Below are 25,175 nucleotides of genomic sequence, written 5' to 3'. Positions count from 1 at the left end.
CTTAAAGAAATTCTCACTCAAGTTACAGTTTGATTTGTGGGACTTACACGACAGAGCTCCAAAAGCAACGGAAGATGTGTCTGTGGGAGCAGTATTTCCTGAGTACTTCACCAGGCTTTACTGAAAGCAGTATCTGACCCTGTTAGATTGTAAGAACAGAAGCAGGAACTCACCTCGAAATATGAGTTTGCTGCTGGTAGCCAACAAGACTGTGTATTAGGCACAATTATCTCCTCATCTGCAATGGTGCTGCACAGCTCCAGTAAGAAGTTCAGCGAAACAGCTTCTGATTTACAATGGCTGGGGATAGAGGCAAAAATGTTTACAGGATGCCATGCTAACCACTAAGTGCAATTAATAGAGCAGTTTTGCTGTACAGAAGTAAGACAGGGGGTAAATCACACTCAGCTTCTGCATCTCAACAGAAAAACACCCTGATCTGCTCCATGACATCTCCCCATCAGGTGTCATTGTAGATGAGTTTCACAGATGCTCACCAGCTCTAGCGAGCTGCTCCAAGCAAAGGTAATAGCAATTATTTGAGGGGTGTTGCTTTTTTCCCTTCCTTATGTCTCCTTAACTTTCAGCAGCAGCTACGTTACCAGTTCAACAGCTATTGCTGAGATGAAGTGGTTGTTGAGTGGAAAGACTGAAGAGAGAGTGTACTGCTTACCGAGCTGCGATCAATGCTGGTGAATCAATGCTACCAGAATAAAATATTGAGTTGTAATTAGACGTTCTTGCTTCAGAATGGTAGATCAAGTGCTGATTAAACTTGTTAGGCTCATTCTTTGGACACTGACAATTTTACCTTGTGCCAGAAGGGAGTATATAAAGGCACTCACCTGCCAGAATTTACACAACATGGAGAGGAAGTAAAACTAAAACCTGACTGAAATCCCCTCACTAGAAGCAACCAATTTAGTTAGTCCATTAGTGTCCTCAGAAAGGAAGGAAAATGCGTAGAAAAGAAAAACAATGTATGTTTCCAGGCACATCATAAGCTGTGTAAAATACTTCTTAGACACCATTGTGTTAGGGAAGGCTTTGGTATTTATATTATTCTGTCAAATTGGAATCACTCAGCTCAATTTGATTGAAAACAATTTAATGTCCCAAAGAGGGGAAAATTTTAACACATAAAAAAAGTGCAGAAAATACACAGATGAATGCAGAGAAAGAAGCAGATGCCTGACAAGATAAAGAAGTGGTGCCAAAAAATCGACAAGTCTTGTGGACAGGGTAACTGGGGCTCACATGAAGAAGCTCTTCAGTGAGTTTGCATCAGCATGACTTCACTAACCTTACCTTCCAATGGCACAGCCCCATCTGCAGGTGATCATCAGTTTCTTTTAAAAAGGAATTTGCTCATTCAGCTGTCTCAGAATAGACATCTTTCCTTCCAATACATGTGGTCTATGTGAATATTTAAAAATAGGTAGCAGAATGACATGCCATTGCATATAGCATCTCTTCAAGCAACATTTCCCTCTGCAGAAAAAAAAAAAAAGAGAGATAAGAGATACATCAGTATTTCTGTGGGATCAGTAGAGAACACTGAAAAGTTTTCTGAAAGCAGATTTTATAACAGAAGAGAAGTTTACAAAACATCCCAGGAATACCATCAGGAGCCTCAGTGCTGTTCTCCCTACCAAATATTCACTGTGACACGTGACAAAGGCCACAGAGCCTGCTTTTTTTTTTTTCTGCTGAGTAAGAGACAAATAAGTCAGGAAGCACCCAAAAAGAGATGGAAGCAATATTCTCCAGCTCCCAAAATATGAGCACTGACATCCCCAAGAGTTATTCCAGAGTTATTCCCTGTGCTAAGGCCCAAGTAGTCAGTGCAAACACAGTATCTTTAAATCTTTTTTTTGCTAGTACAGTATAAATGTCTCAGCCCTCTTCTTTGCTTGTGTCCTAAAGATGAACCTGACCAGAATAATTGACTCTCAATCTTCCTGATATAGCTACTGAAAATAACTTCATCTAACGTAATCTCTTTATTACTACTGTAAAACACTTTTCTCTTACTTTGGGTCACAGGCAGAAGGATAAGCTGGTTGAATGCCTAAGCCGGTCCCAGGAACATAGAACTCCAGCAAATGTTGTTAGAGCTTCATATATAATCAGTACTCTTTTCAGCTGCAAGGAAATCTGATTTACATCAAGCTGCCGCTGCAGCAAAGGCAGGAAAGGTCCTGCAGAGATGCACAGCTCCAATAAATCCAGGAGCCGTATCAGAAATTAAACTGAGGGTCACATTCTGCTCCTGGTTATGCCAGAGTAATAGCACTGCAATCAATGGAATTCTTGATTGATATCATACCTGGTAGCAAAAATCTGTCCATAAGCCTCCAGTAGCAGGCTCTGCCCTCTAGAGAGCTTTGAAATATTTCTAAGCCTGCTGTTTTTAAGCTTCAAATTACAACCAGCGGCATAAAGGCTTTTAGAAGCAAAAAATACCACTCCTCTCCCCAGCAAGGGTATTAAAAGCAGATCTCCCTTTTGTGGTTCTCAAGAACGTCCAAAAGTATGCTGGAAAAAATACTACAATCTCCAGAAGATTGATGGGCCACAAAACATCTTTTTCCTTCCAGGTAATTGGTCAACCTGGTCGCTGAGGTTAAGAGAACAAACCAAAACCAAAGTAAAACAACAAAAAACACCCAAACTCACATCACATGATCACCAACACAGACACTTTGGATTGTGTATGAAGTGCCCAGGGTCACAGGAGCTTAAGGAGGCAGAATACAAGGGTATCACAAAGGCTGAACTGATCTTTTATGTTAATTCCTATGCTCAATTTTTGCTCTGAAGTAACAAATGAGAGCTGCTTGCAGAAACAGCAAGCCTCATCTCTTCTCTTACAGCAACACTCTGCTGGTTGCCATCTATTTATTTATTACACTAGCTAGCACCTTACAAATGCATTAGTTAGATTCAGGCAAAAATCACCAGGCACAGCTATTAAAATAAATACAAAATCAACGCGCAGACACAGCAAAAAGCCTGTTCAAACTCAACGTTCTTGTGGAATGTGTAGAGCAATAAAAGAAAACCAAATTGCTTTCTGGAGAGCACTGGTGTAGAGGAGTTTTATGTCTGCATCCCAGTCTGATCTCTTGCTTTCCAGGAAAAGGAGACAGGTCTGTGTTATCCACTGGTGCTGGGAACTTAAGCACTCTTACAGGGACTGCCTGTAGCAAAACAAGATGAAAGCTGCATTAAGATTGATTCAAGCTATTTTGTCTGTTTAACTGTTATGACTTCTTCCCATTTCTTGAGCCGTTTTCATGGTTTCATCCATCCCTTTGTTGGAAAGACAAACCTCCTTGTTTCCTGCCACTGTAATCTACTAAATTTCTCCCCAAGGAGAAACTCATCTTCAGACATTTAGGGCTTGTGATGATGAGCTCCACCTTTGAATCATGGACAAAACAATCCCAAAGTCAAACAAACAAACAGAAACAACAGCTCTGAGGTCACAGCACATCCAATAAACAAGGGAAACAAAAGCTCCTGAAAGAGTGACTCATTCCAAGTAAGTTGACTTCAGTACTGAAGAGTCTGTCTCTAGGTGATGTTGGACTGTCTCTAATATTGATTTGTGAAGGACATTTTGATCTTACCCCATTACTCCATGGAACAAATGCCTACTTTTGTACCAGAGGCTGCAGAGCAAAAGACCTCTATTTGAATGTGGGATTTAAAGCAATGCTGTGCTGCAAATCATGATGCAATTAAAATAATCCATCATAAGTGACCATCAAGATTTTACTGCAGAAGACTATGAAAAATAGAAGTACTTACATGCAGGGACTAGAAAATTGCTGTGCCAGGACACACACATTTTGAACAATAGTGTGTTTTAATCAATACTTAACATTTACAATTTTACGGAAAATATGTATTATGCAAATGTAGGTCCAGTGCTGAGAAGAGATACATGAAACCCACAAGATACTACATCAGGGGTTCAATCAGAAGGAGACTAAGCTCAAATATCTTTATCTCCATGATGAGGCATTAGTAGATGCTGTATAAAGAATAAAAAATAGCAGTCAAAATACAGACTAGGTAAGCAAAGACCTGAATACAGTCTAAAAGAAATGAAAATAATTGATCCTAAAAACATCCCCTCCAAAAAAATATGCAATAATGAAACAAAGGATGGGGCAGTAAAGTAATAAAAAAGGAATAATTGCAACAATGTTTGTCTGAAATTATTGGCCAGGAAGGATCAACCAGGAAAATATAATCCTGACAATGAAATTTACACAGCACATATACTCCAAGAAGCACATATACTCCAAGAAGCACATATACTCCAAGAGACTAAATGGCAAACTTGGAGTATTTTGATCACCTTCATACACTGATATAGATAGGGTGATAGAACTGACTCCTTTGCAGCTGTTCAGCATAAACTATAATGTAAATTGCAGCAAAGTTCAAGCCTTGTAGAATCATAGAATAATTTGGTTTGGAAGGGACCCGTAAGATCAACTAGTTCCAGCCCCCCTACTATAGGCAGAGATACCTCCCTCTAGACCAAGTTGCTCAAAGCTCTGCCCGGCCTAGTAGAACAGAATTTCTTTTCAGATGCTGTGAAAAAGAGGCAGTGCTTCTTCTTGGAATGCCTCCATCATAACAAAACCATCCACTGCAAACATACAGAGGTGAGAGCCTATTGGGTCACAGTTGGTATAAGTGCAAGGAAAGTAGAAAAATAAACTACAGGTTAATTTTATTGGGAAACACACAACTGGAGATACTTTTCACTACTACTAATGTTAGCAGACATTGAGCAAGATCTGTCTTCCACTTTTTATCTGGCCAATTCCAAGGGAATTACTGAAAAACTATCAGTGACTGAGCATTCCCAGATGTGCTGGCTAGTTAAAAATAGGATAAAACATTTCAGAACAAAGCCAGTGAAGCTGTATTTCTACTGCAATTTGTCATTAATAAACAAGAAGAGAGGGAGTAGGTAAGATGCAGAAAATGAAAGAAATATGAAAGAAGAAAAATATGTAAAATCAGGAGTAAAGCAAACCTAACAGAAAAATTACCCAATAGAGCAGAAATCTTCCTGTATTTCATCAACCAAGTTTCAAGAAGCATTCTGAAACTAGAAGTAGGAACCTCTCCAACCACAGAGTTTCAAGGACAAAGTACCACTATTATGATGCCAAATCTGTCTTTTATTACATATAGCTAGTTATTTTAATTAACCTTATAGTGATCCACATGAAGAAAAATTTATGTTTCCGGTTGACCCAGCTGTCAAGCTCTTTGTTCTGAACTTTCTGATCATAGAAAGGTACAACTGTTTGTCACCTCCAGTACTTCTTTATCCTGTAATTTTCACACAGCCTATAGAAAAATTGATATAAAATGCATAAAACGGTTGCCAATAGCTACCAAACTTCTATTAATAATTTTATGCCTTCTATTTCCAGTGAAAGAGTTAAGATTAAATGGGGGGAGTCACTGATGCTAAGTTTCTTCTGATCACATCAGATATTACAAACTGCACAGAACTCTTTCAAACCAATCTGTCAAATTATAATAGGCACAGGTTTTATTTCTCTCCAACGAGTAAGTACTCACTGTATTTGGAGCCATCTGTCTCATGTTCCTTGCAGAAGCAATTCCCCACTCTGTCTTTGAAAACAGTTAGGGGAATTCATGCCATCACTGAGGTGACTTTGTACCATGGGCTTGAGACAAGTGCAGCTCTGTGCAGTCTCATGCTATACAAAAGATTTGTACAGGAAAAGTGACAGAGTGTGGAAAACCAGTGGATGTCAGTGGGAAGAAATGGTCAAGCAAGAGTGGCAGAGAGCATGTGGTTTAGGAAAGAAGTAGTGAGTAATTTAGGAAAGAACACTAAGCTGGGGAGGATTGCAGCCATGTGAACTAGAAAAAGAAGAGGGCAAGTTTTCTATTGGTGACCATGAGAGAAGACCAGGTCACAGACAGAGGGGATACAAACTGGAGAAAGAGCACTGGGAAGACAGAGCAAAGCTCTAGACTGCAAAGGAAGAGAGAAGGACATCATAATACTCCTTTCTCATAGGCCCTGGGAGGCAATTACAAGTACTTGGTATTCCAGTCAGTATTAAAGCAGCTCCAGTTCAGTGTATGTGAGACTACTACCTTCTGATCTTGATTTAGTATAATGTTTCCAAAACAGAAAGCAGATGTTTCCTAGCTTAATTCTCTGACAAAAGCAGAACCTTTAAAATGATGCCACAAATGATGCCCTTGTTTCTAAGCACTTACCTGAATAGGGCTCCTCATTATTTGAAAAAAAAACAGCATTTGTGGACTCTTCTTGCCTTTCAATGATAGAGCATATGCTGTAGTCAAGCTTCTCATTATTACGGCTTCATTATTTCTGCAGACACAGGACACAATGTTGACTAGTAGGCTATGAAGCATCGTAAACAATTAAAGGTACGCTAACGCTGATGAAAACTAGAAATAGAACATGTTTTCTGAAACAGAAGTCATCCTTGTAGAACGGCTTACTTGCTAGAGGACAAAATTCATTGATGTACAGTTTTTTTTTCACTCACCGGAGCAAATTAGCAGAGATTTATTGGTCTGATGAATGGGATGGAAATTGTGCAGAGTATCAAAAGCCAAAAGATAAGCTTTTCCTTCCAAAAATGCCCCAATATTTTTATATCAAAAACAGATGTTCATCATCAGTGTAGTTATTTCCCCAAGTCAGCCATTTCTGGATCACGCATTATGTGTTTGGCTTACTGAAATGAAAAGCACACACACATCATCATAGGTTGTACATGAAGCATATATATGTGTGTCTAAAAAGAGCTTCAGGACAGAGAGAGGTAATATCTCAATCTGTAGTCTGTATATCTGATGCAATTCACCCAAATTGCAGATAATTATATAACCAGCTATAAAGATCCACAAAGTAAGATTTCATAACCTGCATTGCAAACTCTTGTATGAAAAAGTTGATTCCTTCAATGATGGGTTGTTCTACCAGTTAAAGTGTTTCCATCTACACATCTATGCTCATGCATTTTAAAAGCAGGAGATGTGTACATATCTTTTATTAGACGTGTATGACTGCTTTCACTGCTTTTGGCTTCTTATCTTCTGTTTGTAAATTTTCTAACAAGGAGTACTTGTAGTAAAACCTTATTCTAATTTAACAAATGGATTATCCGTTATCACACTTGAATACAGTAGACCGAATATCAAACTTACAGCCTGTAAGCATCTCGTCCTCAAAACTAATAATCATTTTTCCTAGTTTGTTTTTTCAAGGTTAGCTCAGAATATGCTAGCAAAATACACAAAGAGAAATCTTGATACGAGGAATACCTGTGTATACCCATGCTGTCTCCAGTTCCTGCTAGGGACACTGTGTTACAATCTGTATTCAAAAGCTTCTGTGGGCAGTTAGAAAAACTGAAGGCTCAAAGAAAATTGACAAATTTAAGAGGCCACACACTATTTACCATGGTTCTCATTATGAAATATAGTCAAATCAGGAAGGGTCAGGAATGATCCACTATAAACTGTTGGATTACCTTGATGTAGAACTAGAGGGTAAAGACAAGAAAAAGATGTTAAACAGTAAAGAAGTAAACCAAGTTCTATGTCTACACAAATTACCAGAAAAATGGTCTGTCCCTTACTAACCATCAGTTTTCAAGAGCATGTGAAATAAGCTGCAGAACTGAAGTGTATTCATCATACTGTTATTAAACTTCATTACCTATCTAAAATCAATTGTTCAAATTGCCAGGAGGTGTGTGAGAAGGGGAAAAGGTTAATTCTTTCTCTGAACTTACTTAAAAGACTTCCTATATTTAGAGACCAACCACTTAGCTGACTTCTTTCATCATCAAACCTGAAGTATCAGAGACCTACAGAAGATGCCAGGGGAATTTCTATTAGACCCCGTACATTGTAAAGCTTGAAAATATGAACTTCAGAGATCTGAAAGTCCTCCGAGGAACCAATACTCAAATAAACTGCTGAGTCCGCAGCCCTTACCGCACACATCTACTTCTGTTACATGTACCATTTGGTAATACATAGCCATGAAGCCTGCTTCTCTGATATAGAGGTTCTTCACATTTCCTATGTCTTCTGAGCTAGACTTCCCACTTCCACCACACACAACAGTTTCACCCTTTACATGAAAGCATGTTACTAGTGATAAACACTGCTGTGTTTTGCTGCAGCTCCACAGTGGATTAGAATCCATCCACCCACTCTTATTTATGAGGCCAAAGGTTCAAAGCCTATCTACTAGCAGAGAGCTCTAGTTTCCCAAAACCTTTCAAGTTTTCTGTTCCCTGACACGAGTGCTGCGCTGCATCATAAAATAGCATGAGATCGTCTTGCAAAAACTCAAAATCTGTAGGAGTCCTCCGCTATGTCATAAAAACCTAAGATATGGTACTACTTTAAGTGAATGCGAAGTACTCATTTGCATGAGTCTCTCCTAAAACAGTGTCCTGTTCACAGAAGAGTTTTTGCTTATGGTCTTATCTGTGACATTTAGAACAGGTTACTTGAATGAAAACAGGGTAGGGGTGGGTAGGGGAAATAAGATAAGATGAAGAAAAATAAAAAGTTCCTAGGAATCACCTCTGTACCTGCGAAGATCACGGAACAGGTCCTCCTAAAAGCTAAGCAAGACAAAGAGGTGATTCGAGACAGCCAGTATGGCCTCATCAAGGGCAGATCTTGCCTGACCAATCTGGTGGCCTTCTATGATGGAGTGTTGGCTTTGGTGGACAGGGAAGGGCAATGGATGTCATCTCCCTGAACTTCTGCAAGGCCGTTGATGTGGTCCCTCATCACATCCTTCACTCTAAATTGGAGAGGTGTGGATTTGAAGGATGGACTGTTCAGTGGATTAGGAATTGCCTGGCTGGATGCAGCCAAAGGGTTATGATCAATGGATCTGTGTCAGGGTGGAGGCCAGTCACAAGCAGTGTCCCTCAGGGGTCAGTCTTAGGAGCGGTGCTCTTCAACATCTTCATCAATGACACAGACGATGGCATTGAGTGCACCCTCAGCAAGTTTGTGGATGACACCAAGCTCAGCAGCGCAGTCAATACGTTGGAAGGAAGGGAAGTCACCCAAAGGGACCTGGACAGGCTGGAGAAGCTGGCCCATGAAAACCTAATGAGGTTCAGTAAGGCCAAGTGCAGGGTGCTGCACTTGTGTCAGGGCAATCCCAGACACTTATATAAACTAGGGGAAGATCTTGAGAACAGCCCTGCAGAGAAGGACTTGGGGGTCCTGGTGGACGAGAAGCTGGACATGAGCCAGTAGCGTGCGCCTGCAGCCTGGAAGGCCAACTGTGTTCTGGGCTACGTTAAAAAAGGGGTGGCCAGCAGGGAGAGGGGGGTGATTGTTCCCCTCTGCTCAGCTCTTGTGAAGCCCCATCTGGAGTAGTGCGTCCAGGCCTGGGGCTCCCAGTACAGGAAGGATGTGGAGCTTAAGAGCGGGACCAGAGAAGGGCCACTAAGATGATCAGAGGGCTGGAGCACCTACCCTGTGAGAACAGGCTGAGAGAGCTGGGGGTCTTCAGCCTGGAGAAGAGAAGGCTCTGAGGAGACCTTATAGCAGCATTCCAGTACCTGGAAGGAGCCTACAGGAAAGCTGGGGAGGGACATTTGGTAAGGCCATGTAATGACAGGACAAAGGGAAATAGCTTTAAACTGGAGGAGGGTAGATTTAGAGTAGATATTAGGAGGAAATACTTTACTGTGAGGGTGGTGAGACACTGGAATAGGTTACCAAGTGAAGTTGTGGATGCCCCCTCCCTGGAAGCATTCAAGGCCAGGCTGGATGGGGCTTTGAGCAACCTGGTCTAGGAGGTGGTATCCCTGCCTATAGCAGGAGGGTTGGAACTGGGTGATCTTAAAGGTCCCTTCCAACCCTAACTATTCTATAGTTCTATGAAGTCCTCCTCCTCTTCCTCCTTCCTTGATTATCCTGCTGCTCAAAACATTTTCCTAACTCTCACAATAGATATGTATTCTACTCCCACTTCTCAACCCTAATGCCTGGACTTGAAATTATCCTAGTTTTTTTGTTGTTGTTTTGTCCTTGCAAAATAAATCGCCTTTCTATATCATCTTTTCCACTTGCTTGACATAAACAAAACATTTTAAATGGAAACTACAAATCCAATATTCATGAAAGTGTTGCTACTTCAAGTGTTGGCAAACGGCCTGTGTTGCACAGGAAGTCAGATCATATTACCTTCTGGCCTTTGCATATAACAAAAACTCTTGGTTCTTTCCTACTCACCCACGTAATTAGAAGGCAGAGCATCAATCAACAGCTTATACGTATAGAAGGCTTAGTGCTAAACCTGCTGAATTCCTGCCTGTGCTCAACTCTCAGAGATACCTAGGAGAAAACATGATTTTGAGCCGCATCAAAACAATAACTTTATGAAATCACACTTTGCTTTGTGATCCAAAACCTATTTTGTATACTGACAGAGTATAAAATCCTGGAGGGCCCTCCTTTCCTTAAGTAAAATATTAGTCCTGCCTTTAAGAGGAAAGGGAAATCTTACATTAGGCTGGTGGTTGTCATAGTATGAAAAATTACTTTGTCTAACTGAAATCTGATTCACATGGCTTCAATTTTGGGGATATGATATGTTACATTCTTAACTATAGATACAAGAAAGTTTTTTTACACGAATTTATCTAAGCAGTGTACTTATTTGTGTGCAGAAGTGAGTGAAGATAAAGCTTATTACAACACTGCTCAGCTAGCTCCACATTAACATCAGTCTACTATGCGCATTTCATTTGTATGTAGTATTTCAAAATATATGATGGCTGCTCCAAAAGTAATGCCTCTATTTTATTATGTTGGTTCACAGTGTCAGAGGCAGATGTCGGTGGTATGGCAGTAGAGGTAGAACCTTCCCAACGATACTCCCTTACACCTTGTTACTGTGCGACAGATGGCAGCAGAGGATCAGTCTGACAGGATGTCATCTGACATGAAAGTGCAGATGAAGCAAAGGTATGCCATTGTATGTTTCCTTGCAGAAAAAATGGTACCCACTGACATTCGCCAACACTTGCTGAGCATTTCTGGAGACAAAACAGTGGATGTGAGCACAGCGAGGCAGTGGGTGGTGTGTTTCAGCAGCAGTGACAGCAACATGAAAGACAAGTCATGTTCCAGACAGCCATGTACAGCTGTCACACCTTGAAAAGAAGATGATCTCAATCAGCTCTTCTGCATGAGTCAGCTAATGATGGCAACTAAGTTAAAAAATTGTTTTATAGCTGAGAATTTGCTCTAACAAAGTGTTATTGTGCTTTGTATTTGTTGTAGATTCCATGGAAATAAATAGGAAGCATTACTTTTGGAGCAACCTACATATATTTAGGAGTATACATAGACCAGTACCTGATGTTAGATCCTGCAGAAGCACATGGAAGTGAGGGTAAGAAAGGATGTCTGAGCCAATAGCTATGTAAAAGAAGTGGTTGGACTACAAAACCAGCTTACATACGCACCAGCGTATGCAATTTTACTAGCTACGATGGTTTGCAGCCACTACAGTTTACCATGGGAGTTTTCCTTTTCTAAAGGGAAACTGGAATGACTTCTCTGAACACTGCCACTGTTTAGACTATCCTAAGGACCCAAACTGGCAGCGCTTCATGGGCTGTAGCTTTGTCCTGTGCAGTCTTTGATGCCATGATCAAGGCTATAACAGGCATCTCCCTCACCCTGCTTGAATCACTTGTCTGATGATCCTGAGTCAAGATAGGAGACAAAAGTCTGTAACTATTTTATTGTTGGCCAGTGCAGCAAGGGAGTGAAATTTAGCTCAGGAAACAAAGCAGATGAGCCATATCTGAATGTCTGGGTTTGCACCCACACTGTCACCTTCAGCTCTCCTCCAGGTCCCTAGTATATCACATGCTCACAGGTCAGAGAACTTGCATTAAACCTGATTTGATCTGATCTGGGACTGGGGCTGAACATATTTCCATATGTTTGTTGTCTCTTTTTTTTTTTTTTAAACTTAGATTTATTAGTGATCCCTTTGCTATAAAATTCTTGGATTAAGGTAAATAAGGGTATAACTCAAAATAGTTTGCACAGCAATCTGCAGTGAAAAAAGAACTGTAGGTTTCTAGTAACGATGACTGGATGTAATAATAATGGTGGTATTTTTTATTCATGTCTAAAACGCACAGGAGTTATTAACTTTAGTAAACACAAGTCACAAACATAAGCATATAGAAAACAGAATAGAGAAACTCCACACTAAGAGCAATTTTATATTAAAATGAAGACTGTCATGCCTTAACCACACAACTAGAAAAAATCCAGTTTCTGCATCTCAGCGTAGCCAAAAGAAATAAACACCAACAAATGCAGCTCAGCTTTGATCTCCTCTGGACCTTTTAGATTTCTCTATTTTGTGTTATTTTGTACCAATGAATATACTGCCATTATACAACAAGTAGCTCTACTAATTAAAGAAAATAACCTGCACCACCAAAAATACGGTAATGCTGAATATTCATCTGAGGGTAAAAGCTAATACATGCACTGCTTATATTACTTGTGCCTGCTTGCAGCCCAGAAGGCCAATTATATCCCGAGCTGCACAAGAAGAGGGGTTGCCAGCAGAGAAGGAGGGGATTGTTCCTTTCTACTCTGCCCTTATGCAGCCCCATCTGGAGTACTGCATCCAGGTCTGGGGCCCCCAGCACAAGAAAGGCATAGAACTGTTAAAGTGGATCCAAAGAAGATCACAAAGATGATCAGTGGGCTGAAGCACCTACCCTACGAAGACAGGCTGAGGGAGTTGGGCTTGTTCAGCCTGGAGAAGAGAAGGCTGCGGGAAGATCTCAGTTGCGACCTTTCAGTACTTAAAAGGAACTTAAAAGCAGGAAGGAGACTGACTTTTTATGTGCTCAGCTGGTGATAGGAGAAGGGAAATGGTTTTGAGCTACAAGAGAACAGTTTTGAGCTTAAAGAGAGCTAAAGATTTAGATTAGATGTTAGATGCTATTACTCATTAGTAGTCTGCGCACAGTTATTTTACTCTTGATGTTTTAGCCGCAGACCAGGAAGGTATTCAACATACATGTGCCATAAGCAATAGGAAAGCTTTCCTGAATTAATGTGTATGAATTGATCTATATATGTAATAAATAATGTTCAATAAACATAGACCTAGTCTTGTCAAGAGCAAATTGCTTTTGCATTTTGTACCACAAGTTGCTCTCAGACTTTAGCAAATCATAAATACAAGATACAGAACTACGTTATGGGAAATTTTTATACAACCTAAAAAAGAATAATTGAAACAATAAAATCCCATTAATACGTCATGGATTTATATTAAAAAAAGTTGTCATGAAAACCCATGGAATTTGTTAGAATCATTTTTTTTTTCAAATTACGTTAAAGTATCCTATAGAAATTAATGTCACAGACATTATTTTTAATTACAGCATAGTCCAATTTAAAGTTGAAGCTTTTCCATTAATAAAACTCTTCCAGAAGACTAACCTGCAGCTGTGCTAAACCACTGCATGCCATATGCAACGTTATATATTTTTACTTATGGTTTACCTGTATGTTTTGCATATATTACAGATATGTTCTAAATAACATAAGTATATATTTATACTCCCATATTTTGGGCTGCTTTGCAACATAATATCCAACAGCAATTACTAGTATGCAAACAGGTTCAACATCAGAAGAAAACATGTCATTAAGCTATTTCCTACAGTAGGTGAAACCCTGTTCAGCAATCCTAATTTTTGTCTGATTCAAAGAACGAATTAAGAAGCAGAGAAAATAAAGGAAAGGAGAGAAGGTGGGGAGGAAGGATGGGACTGCTTATCCTATGAAAAGTTAAAGCAAGTTGAAGTTCCAGTCTGTCCTGAGACAACCTGGAAGGTAGGAAGAAAGGATGTAAGAAAGATTCACATAATCATCAGTGCGAGAGAACAAATGTTAATGGTAGAGAATTGAGTTTTATCCAGAGAAATGAATCAAACCCTATTAAATAGCAATGACAACATACAGAAATACAATACCAGATCTTAAATAAAGTCATTTGTAAGAGAATATTTGTTGCAGATTTCCAACCCACTGTAATAGGAAAATTCATGAATAATATTAGTGGCATTTACGTGATCCACTTTCTTCCTATGCAATATTTGTCTAATGTAATGAGATCCGGGTTGGCTGAATAGCATAAAAATTTTAGAATGTTATACCTGAAATTGATCATGCATGTATTAGGGGAGAAAAAAGAAGAGAGGAAAAAAAGAGGAAATGTGAGCATTTTTAATGCATGCAATACTGTGTTAATATTGACACTCAACTGTACTAATACAGGAGGTTATTGCTACTGAATTAATAGTGCTCACAAATTAACACTGCTAGGAGCCCCACTGATTACATGGACATCTCCTGTACAAACATACTTTTTTCATTCCTGTTCAGGTCAAGGCCATGATGTTCTAATTTCACTTGAACAATTCAATTTTTATTCTCTGAGGCAGACAAAGCAGGAGAAGTATGACCTACAGAAGACAGATTTGCTTTATTTACTGAGATTGAGGTGAAAATTACTTTTGTGTCACTACATTCTAATTCACTCTTCCTATGAATATCCACACCAGATAGATAGATAGATACCACTTACTGCCGTTCAAGACACAAAAAGTTGCGTCATATCGTAAGTCATATTGACAACCCCACAAATTCAAAAAGAACTAGATGGAAAAGTTTCACTTTTGTTTGCAAGTGCTGCATAACTACGGACATACCATAGTTTATGTCAAGAAGAAAGTATACAAGTTACTTTGTAAACAAAGACAGAAAATTCAGGTAGGATAGACCTGGGCTTGCTTCAGCATAAATTAGAGAGAACTATGTTTAACAAGTCAGCAGTGCTAAGTGTTGTCTTACATTTCTCTTCCCTTCCTTGAGTCTTGTTTTCCAAGTTTTTACTTTTTGTGTACTCCAGTCACCTTTTGAATAGGTGGCCTATTCCTAGTAGCATTCCTAGTAGATAGAAGTATGTTCATGCCTCCTGAAGGTTTCCATTTGCGAGGCAATCCAAGGGACCACATTCCCTTTCCTCCGATGAAACTGGCCATCAGAGTTCACTGCTAACAGCACACTGCTTACACTTGCTCAGGTTTGTACAACCGGGTGGTCTAGGGATTACAGTCCTAAACTAATCACCAGGGCAAGGCAACATGAAAGCCCAAGTGTTGAGATCAAACAGTTTGGGAAAACCTTTCCTTCTCAAAAGTGGACCAGATTCCTTGCTGGGATCAGCCACCACTGCTCTGTTGAAGCTATGAGAATTTGCTCCAGTGGAGCACCTGTTCCCAGACAGTATTTATCTCTGATAAAGATTTGCTTCAGAATTCTGCTATGTGTCACAGTGCCAGTGGCTGCAATCCCAGGAAAGTTGTCTTGCTTAACATATAAAGGAGCTATGCATTTTTCTCAGTTTTTCAAGGGCTGCCTTTTTGCCATCTCCTTTGTAAGAGGAAAACTGCAGCTGACGTGTTTATATTTGCATCAGACACAATAGTCTCCAGGTAATTTCTTAACAAATCATTTATAAGCCTGCAAGCTACACCTGCCAAACTCGATAGTGGAAATATAGCATGCAAGGTACAATAGGCCTATAGGGAAAAAAAACAGAGCAAAGCATCTCCTCACACAGACAGGAGAAAATGTTTCCAATGTGCAAATTCAGAACAACAGAGACTACTACAACGTAACAGCAGTTAGGAAGTCTTTAAGTCTAACATATGTATTGACATCCTCTAATGGATTAGGTTTGTGAGATAAATGTGTTATAATACAGGTGCAGGGACATAGCTGTGAGTTGAAAGGCATTGACAGGTCTGTACAAGAGGTAAAACAGATTGATTCATCTGGAAATATAGAAATTAAACTAAGAGGGATTAGAACAGACTCCATATACAAATGTGATAACAGTTACGACACCTCCATTATAATAGTGGCTGCAATAGCTCAGATCCAGTAAAAATTAAGCTAATGAACTGATGACAAATTTCATTTTTACTCCAGTTTGCATGCATTCATAACAATAAATGACAACTTTCACTGTTTTCCCTCCTTCTCCAGCATACTTACTTGACTGATTGACATTCATAGTAGACATGCTTTGCATTTGAGTGCAAGACTAATCATATTTAGGAAGAGATGGGGAAAATCAGCTATTTAGCTGAGTAATATTTAAATGCTACTCTCTTTTGAGTAGATAATTACTCCCACCTGAAACCCCAGAGACATCGGGTATGCATGTCCTGATCTGAGTAAAAGAGCAAAAGTTCAGAAATATCATTGCAGACCTGTCATTACAGAATGAGCTGAAGAAAACAAGGGGATAGAATCATATCTCACTGTATTGCATTCACTGAACAAACAACTATATAAAACGTAAGGAAGCTTTAACAGTGGTACTCGAATATTTTAACATTTGCTAACTTTTTCCAATAGATCATGCCACTAACAAAGAGATTGCGCCTCAGACAGCATTTTTCACATGTTCACATTTAGAGTTCTCTGAAACAATGATTCTGAAAAGGGAGTACACCAAGGAAAGAAGAGCAAAGATTCACTCTTCTGAAATCCTCGTGTTTACTTCTTACCCACAGAGATCTGAATATCAAAAGAAGCCTGAAATCATGAGATTACTACATGTTCAGTAAGAGTTGTTTTTTGAAGGACCACTTAATTTTCATTAACTGCTACCTTTTGTGGGGAGAAGCTTAAAGTGAGCCATCCTCACTGTGGGAACTCCTAAAACCACCATGTGCTTATAAAGCCAGACACACAGCTACTCAAACACCTTGCCCAGTACAGCCGCTAATGGGAGAGGAAGAGCAGAGAGAACCAATTGATATGCTTTTCAGCTTTCCTAAAATCAAGAGAGTAATCTTTACCAGTGCTTCTGATTGAAATTATTTTGGATGCTAATTCAGATGCCTTAAGCACTCATTCTCTTCCCCCAATACAAAGCCAATCTGCCCACTCCCCTTTCCAGAATTGCTTTTGCCTCTCCTGCAGTTCTTCATAGAATCATAGACTGGCCTGTGTTGCAAAGGGCCACAATGATCATCTAGTTTCAACCCCCCTGCTATGTGCAGGGTCACCAACCGCTATGCTGTTTCTTTTTAACTTCTCTAAAAGTTAGTATAGAAAGAAAAAAAATGCTTCTTTTTACAAATGTCAGGATGCTATCTAAGTGCAGAGAAGTAAGAAACAGAAGCAACAGCAAAGGGAGCAGGGTGACCCGAGGTGCTTCCCTCTGCACTCAGTCCGGTAGGGCGATGGAGATGCCCCACAGGAGCAACTGACCATCCTGATGGGTTGCATTTAGCAGAGCACAAGGAGAAAATTGCTTTTCTTACAGATAAGCTTACATTTTTCTGAAGGTGAAACCCATTTGTTTGCTTGTATGGGCTTAACCTCACCAAGGCCTAAACATTCATCTTTAAATACATTCTGGAGCCTGAATGGAGATATCAGCTGCAACCTCCGAGACAGACTTAACCCAAGTAAGGATTTGCAGTCTGAGATTATCTTTGTCACTCCAGCGCCAGGAATTTGCACACTGCTGTCTTTCTGTTTGCGTCCTCTTTGTAATGCCCTGTCATATCACTTGAGTTAAACACAAGCACACAGGCTGTTAGAGATGAACTAGTACGATGACATTTTAAGCTTTGCCTGCATCACAGTTACTGCTGCAAAATTTCACATGCAGGAGCATGAAATGCAATTCACATGCCTGGTCCCGCTTTATTCATCCTAACAATCATCAGTTAAATGGCATAAACCAGTTGTGGGTATTCCAACAGAAGTTTACCTTGCCCTTTCCAAACCAAGTCTACACAGTGTTTTCATTAAAATCCCCTGTGGAAAAAATCAAATGCACTTTTCCATTCACTATCAGCAACAGCAGTTGTGTACCTGAAGTAACCATTGGGAAAAAGAAGAGTTGTACAGAACTGACTGAAACCTAGTCCATTTTGACCTTTAAGTTAACATTTTCAAAGAGCTGAAATGTTTTTAAAGCCCAAATCTCCAAGGATATGAATATGACTTTAACACCTAGGTCACTAAGCTACTGTCAACCTTACTCCATTTCCGACAGATTAAAGGTATTGTGCAAAAAGTGAAAGACAGTGTTCTAACTTTCCTTCTACTGTAGGATTCAGCAGAGAATGTGCTGCCTTAGAAAACCTTTTACAGTCTCCTTGTCTTATATCCGATTTCAGACAGAGCAATCTTTTTTTTTAAATAGGAAAAAAAAACTTCAGAAAACTTTAGATTGAGACATTTATCTCTAGCATAGTTCCTTTTTTCCTACTGCTTATTCAAAATACATGCACCAACAATGAAAAAAGTTCAATAAAATAGACAAAACAAAGCACAGTGCATTGCATTTAATCAGTCTTTATACACTTATCTGTGATCCCGAGAACCAAATCACTCTCTAGCCATCTCCAAGTCCTTTCAGGTAGAAGAATCTAAAGAAGCCTCTCAGCGTATGTACCTAGGTGTGTAGGAGGGAGCCTTTCCTTAAAAATGAAACACAAAAAAAGAAAATCAAAACTGTTCAGACTTTTTCCCCACCCCTTATCCCCCATAGGAACATAGATATTTCTATCTAGTATAAAAGAAGTTTATAATACCTGATCTTGAAACTCCACAGAATCACCGCAGAGGACTTGAGCTAAGCATGGATCCATTCAGTTGTGTTGGCAGAATAATCTCACACACACTTTTCAGTGCAATGCATCTATTCTTCCACAGACACTGATTCTCACCAGGACTATTATCTAATTTCCCATTCTGAAAAAAAAAAAAAAAACCACCAAAAAAGAAAACCCAAATAAACTTACCTTGTAGACAAACTCCAAAGGCCTATTACACTACTCCTTTAAGTAGCAGAGTAGCCTTCAGAGTGTTAACTTCAATAATATGCCTCCTTTGATATCCTCTGCACCCGCAACCCAAGTAAAACTGTAAATGTTTTTCCAAAAGACTTTCTGTTCTGCATTGAGAATCAATCTGTATGATGCAATTGGAAGAAAAATAAAACTTGTTTTGTGTTTCTTGGGTAAAGAATCAATAATTTAGAAGAACCACATTTCTCAGACTAAAGCAAAGCTGAGTTTAGAAGCTACAGCATTTTATACTCTGCAAGAAGGCTAGAAGAAAGCATGAGGAGACAGACACTTATGTTTTTTTGCTTAAGAAAGAACTCTTAAGAGAGGACATTGGAAGAAAAACTCTGGTGGAAAAGCTCTTCCCCAACTTCCGCTATTAAAGCTTTGTATTTTTTTTAGCAAAAGCAATGAAACTTTTCATTAAAAAGTAGCCTCATAATTTAAGAAATCAAGTCCCAGGTCAGCTGATGTCTGGAAACTGGTGGAGTAAGTAGTGAGACATTTATAAATAAGTAAATGCTACTGGAACAATCTTGGCTTTTGTTGACAGATGGAAAAACGAGGCCCAGAGAGTTTAAAGACAAAGCAGTTTATGCACTTCATTGTGTCTTAACTCAGTTCTCAGACAAACCAATGGAAATGTCTGATATTGACTGGAGAGTTAGGCCTCTACTGAGTGCTTCTAAAAATCAAAACAGAAGAAAACTGCCCAAGGGAAGTCAACAAAAAAACCATGAACTGAACTCTCGCTTCCTGAACTTCAGGCTAGTGCTGCAACAACAACAATATCCTCTCCACAAAGCCATAGTTGCCTTATAATGCATGACATTATGGCATACAGTCCAGCACGTGGTGGGATATAGCTCTACACGATGTTTTCAGCACTGGAAGTGAAGGTCAGCATACCCTTGAGAACAAGGTAAGAATATTAATCACAGCCTAAGAGTTCAAGTCAACTTTGTATCTAGAATTAAAAAAAAACAACCAAACAAACAAGCAACAACACCATGACTACTTATATATTTAAACAAGGTTAAAAAATAAAAGGTGGTGAAAACCAACCAACTGAAACCAGATAATTCCTGTTTGTCTTGGGTGACAACTGCTTTACATGAGTTGCTCTGCAGGGGACTGCATGAAGGGTGACTGCCTGCATGGTTAGATGACATTAACACACTTCTGGATGGTGGTATTTTCCCATGTCACCCCACCACAACACAGCTACTTAAATTCATGAAGACATACTCTTCAGTGTTACAGCCCTAACCAAAAGCAGGCGTACTTCAACAAGGTGGACGTAGTTGCATACATCCCAGTCAAATAAAGAGATCATAAGTCTTTGCATACTCCAGTTCCAAAAAGTGTAATGCAGCACGTGCTAAGTGAAAGAGCATGTTGTACAGAAAGGCTTGGTGATCAGTCACCTGCAGTACAGTTCACTGAATTATTTAGTCTCTACTAGTACATAACTCACAACTATGCTGTAAGACTAAGTTACACTGCAAACTTCCCATTTGGGTCTTCTACAAACCTTGTTATCTCATTAAGCTAGGAATGTGAATGCTACCCAACTTACATATGTACATACATAACTGCCAAGGAAGGAAGATGCTCAAGTGAAGACACAGGCCAGTCAGATAACTCTATTTCTATCACACGTGCTGAATGCTGTTATGAATCCACATTTTTCAAAGCACAACCAGCAGGAGTTTAGAGTTACTAAAACACAGCTCATACATTGCACATTCATTTTAACAGGCTCAAAGACGATGGGTTCTGGAAGGAGTAGGTACCTTGCCACTGTCTAACGTGTTTCTCAGTAGGAATGCTAAGATAGTCAAAGAATCGATAATGACTTTTTTTTGTTTATACCCTGTTAATTAAGTGAATCTATTCTATTCACACAGGTGATATCCAAAAGGGACGTTCTAAGCCTCTGGGGCTGCAGACTACCAGTAATGTACAAACCCAGTGATCCATGCTGCCTTCAATTCTCCTTGATGCTTCCTATTTTTCAGTTTTGAAGCATAATGGTAGCCTTGCAAGTATGACACGTATTTCTAATCTAGTTACCTCCAGCAACTCATTCATGGAAATTTTCCAAAGATGGCCCTTCACACATGGAGACCTTCTAAGCGCATGCTGAGCCTAAAATAAACAAATAACCAAATGCCAACTTCTAAATTTCCTTCTGAAGATAGATCACATTATCAGTTGGAGGCGACACGAATGGTTTAGAATTAACCGCTTTGTAAAACATTCTCAGAGCCTCAGATGAGAGGCACATTATACACAGAAAGTAGTGTGTGCAGGAAATATACATTGTATATCTACAAAATGGGCCATATCCCACTGCCATTAAAATTGATGGGAGTTTTGCCATTCACTTCAATGGGATCAGCAGCAGTATATAAAGATGAATTGGCTATAAGCACACACACTGGCGCTTTATGGGCGTGACAATATAAAAGCCTTGTGTGAAGTAATGAAATGAATTATAACAGCTCTGGTTATGTCAATCTTCCCTCTCCTACCTTCAGTTGCTGTATCAGGAACATTAAACTTTTCCCCAGTTAGCCATAGAATCATAAAAATTACAGATAAAAAGTACTATTAAGTCTATCTCCTGCCAACACAAAATTATTCCTCCCTGTACCTTTTCTAATCCTCTGTGCACTTTAGATTTAAACTACTCAATGTTCTGACGACTTCTCCTTCCTGTAAGGAATTATTCCATCAACTAATTCAACCAATTCAACCAATCTAGTTTTTTTCCCCACAAAACACATCAACAAGGCAAAAACCATTACAAAACACACGATGCATTGCTCCAAACTCTTCTCTTGTTTCAGACTGGGACAACTAGGAAAATACTTGAGAATTCTATTAGTTACATATTTGCCTACTTTTCATAGCCCCAGCATATCCAAATGAAGGCACAGCAATAGCTGCTTATTCGTTCCTGGTGTGATGGCAAACACAAAAGTGGGTAGGGATGCAAACTGCTCATGTTCTAAATTTTGAGTAATGCAGCTTGATAGCATTGTCTCATTCTCAGTAACGCATACATGCTCATCTTACAGTTTCCAGCAAAGCTGAAAACTTTTTAAAAAGTTATTCTGTTGTTACTTTCACATTGTTCCTTACCCACCCGCTCCCACCTGCCTCAACACACTTACCTTGTTTCAGTTAGGTAGAGAGCACCAGACTTCTTCCTCTTTCAGGGCAGAATATTTAATGAGTACATTAAAAAAGAAAAGGAAAAAAAAAGCATATCTACAATATAACCTACATTCTTATGCACTTCATACTCAAGACACATCCAAGTAGGGAAACATAACACAAAAGCACATATTATGAGCCTTAATTTTTGTCCTGCTCCTCTTGAAAGCCATTCACTTGTAGACACTCACTGAAGCAAGATAAATATACACCTCTAGAGATTTCTCCAGCAGCGAAGCAAGTTGCTTGAGACAAATGGAGAACAAGGAGTTTTGTTAGGCCCATTACCAACACAAGCGCTCTTCTATAATTATTAGGCCAGAATAGCATCACAGAAACAGCAATAGGTAACCCAAATTTCCTTTGGACTGCTGTGAGATCTTCTCTAACGCTGCATCTCCATGTAAATGAGCCTCCTGCTTATTTTTATTGCTTTGTTTGAGTATGGTGTCAGTAAGGTCAGGCCAAACTTATGGTCATCGGCATCATTTAAGCAGGGTAGGAATATCACTACTCTTATGAGATGAAGTGCTGGTCTCATTCATATTTGGGCAGCTGTGCTGCCTCCTAGTGCTTTTAACAACCTTGACGAAAGACTTAGTTTTGCAACAACTTTTGGAGAATCCCTTACTATATATATGTTATATTTAATGTTACATATATATATACATACACACACTCTATATATAACTTTTAGTTATTGAGTGTAGTTTTAGGGGAGCACAATCTGTTTCTTTTTCCTCTGTGACTCTGAAGGGTTGCACCACCACAACACTGACAAGTGACCAGGTCTACAGGACTACCACTAAGTGAAATAGTGAGGAAGCACTTATGTAAGCAACCAGCCTAAACACAGCTACATGGAGTAGAAATTCTTCAGTGAAACATACAGACCATCATAAAAAACAGATTCATGTGCCACCCCTTCCTTTCAAGAGCAGTTGTCACTTTTTGAACAGTGGGTATTATTTCCATACCACCTGCATTTTTTAAATGAAGCTCTATAATGCTTCTCTCTGCAGAAGACCACATACTCTGTCACATAAAATCCAACCCCTCTCGAAGCTATTAGACCCTGACCTTAAATCCTAGGGGCACTGAGGAAGATCTGACAGGAAAAGCATTTTCAGATAAATACGTTGCTATGATCAGTCTTATAAAATCCTACCTTTAGTCAAAAATGATGTGGTGGGGGCACAGCAGAGCTACCTAAAGCCTGAGAGCAGCAACTGCACACACTCCAGGCTCCTGATCTAAGTTCGACAAAAACAGTTATTGAAAACTGAAGAGTTTCATATTTAGCTGAGTTTTATCTGGAAACTGACTATCAATATGTGCTGCTCAAGTTTCCTCTAGAAATAGGAAAAAAAAAAAAGGCTTATTTATAGACAAGATTGCATAAGTTTCCCAGCAGGCCAAAGCAATTTTTCCAACAAGAACACAGCACCAAGAGAATCATCCATTCTTCTAGAAAGAGGTAGTCAGGTTCTATTTAAGTGCTCATAACTGATTTAAATACTTGATTAATTTAAAGTAAAACCCCATCGCTTCCCTGGCAACATCCTCAAAATAAATTTTCCTACTGTGACAGTACTGAGATAGCCAAATGAGCTAGGCAGGTCCTCCCCACCCCCAGCACAGAACTGTGGCCCAAGTAATAATTTTACCCTCTCTCATGCCAGGAATTCTCCTTTCCCCATCACTCACTCACTCACAGATCATCTGCACAGGATTCAGCATCGCTGCTGTTCCATTCAGTTCAGAACCACAGAAAGCCACGGTATCCTTCCCCCCATATTTCATGTTATGCTTCCATTGCTTTTCACACATCTTAGTAAGAAAGTCAAGAGGTTGTTAGTCCCTGAGTTGACTGTAACAGTCCACTGTCATTTGTGTGTAATTTGTTTTTCCACTCTGCTCCACAGTGGAGAATGCTTTTGACAAGCTGTAATTGAACTGTGTCATATGTCACCGATAAAGGATAAGATCTGGCAAATATTGTTTCCTCTATAAGATCATATTTTTGCTATATACATATATACACACACACGTGTGTGTGTGTGTATGTATATATATATATGCATGTATGTACACACACACACACTAAAAAAAGCCCAAACATCTAAACAGAGAAAATATTTTCTGTACGTTTGAAAAAGGAATGGCAGAAAAGCACAATTAGTTGAGTTCCAGTTATCTCTACTGTCTCTGAAATACTTCTGCACTGATATTTGCTACTTGAGATACATTTGCGAGTCATTAAACAAGCGCAGTCTTAATTGTCTGCCTTGAAAATAAAGCAGATTTCTCTGGCTACTCCAACACACAACAGAAGTAGCCACTTCCTTGCCCGCATCTTGCTCACTTGCCTGTTCCTGGGGCTGCCACTTACAGTAAGATGGAGAGGCCAACTTATTTGTCATCTCATTTCCATCAAGTGTTGCTTGTGAAAGAGGCGGCAGGATACAGTACAGGGAAAAGAATGTAAAAAACAGACAAGTATTGCTGCTTTGTCCTGAAGGTGAGCAGAGGAAATTCTGAAGAATGGCCTGGGTTGAAAAGGACCTCAAAATTCATGTAGTTTCAACCCCCCCCCTGCTATGTGCAGGGTCGTCAACCATCAAACGAGGCTGCCCAGAGCCACATCCAGCCTGACCTTGAATGCCTCCAGGGATGGCGCATCCACAACCTCCTTGGGCAACCTGTTCCAGTGTGTCACCACTCTCTGTGTGAAAAACTTCCTCCCAGTATCCAACCCAAACCTCCACTGTCTCCGTTTAAAACCATTTCCCCTTGTCCTATCACTATCCACCCTCATAAACAGCCGTGCCCCCTCCTGTTTATATACTCCCTTAAATATCGGAAGGCTGCAATGAGGTCTCCCTGGAGCCTTCTCTTTTCCAGGCTAAACAAGCCTAGTTCCCT

General features: G+C 39.6%; 1 long non-coding RNA gene across 4 annotated transcripts; it reads right to left on the bottom strand.

Moving 5' to 3' along the window:
• Positions 1–178: 178 nt before the first annotated feature.
• LOC101750039 lies at positions 179–24,875 on the bottom strand. 4 transcript variants are annotated; one of them, XR_005841999.1, is made up of 8 exons: positions 18,771–24,875; positions 10,327–18,656; positions 7,372–7,592; positions 6,591–6,782; positions 6,295–6,409; positions 2,035–3,203; positions 1,309–1,491; positions 179–300 (listed from the first exon to the last, which is right to left on the bottom strand). It is a non-coding gene; the product is annotated as an uncharacterized LOC101750039 (long non-coding RNA). The 4 variants fall into 4 exon arrangements; XR_005842002.1 differs by having other exon boundaries at positions 1,309–3,203; positions 10,327–10,428; positions 14,511–18,656; XR_003072099.2 differs by having other exon boundaries at positions 1,309–3,203.
• Positions 24,876–25,175: the final 300 nt, after the last annotated feature.

Source organism: Gallus gallus, chromosome 1, assembly GCF_016699485.2.
Source record: "Gallus gallus isolate bGalGal1 chromosome 1, bGalGal1.mat.broiler.GRCg7b, whole genome shotgun sequence".
NCBI lineage: Eukaryota > Metazoa > Chordata > Aves > Galliformes > Phasianidae > Gallus > Gallus gallus.
This window is presented reverse-complemented; position numbering and strand designations above follow the sequence as displayed.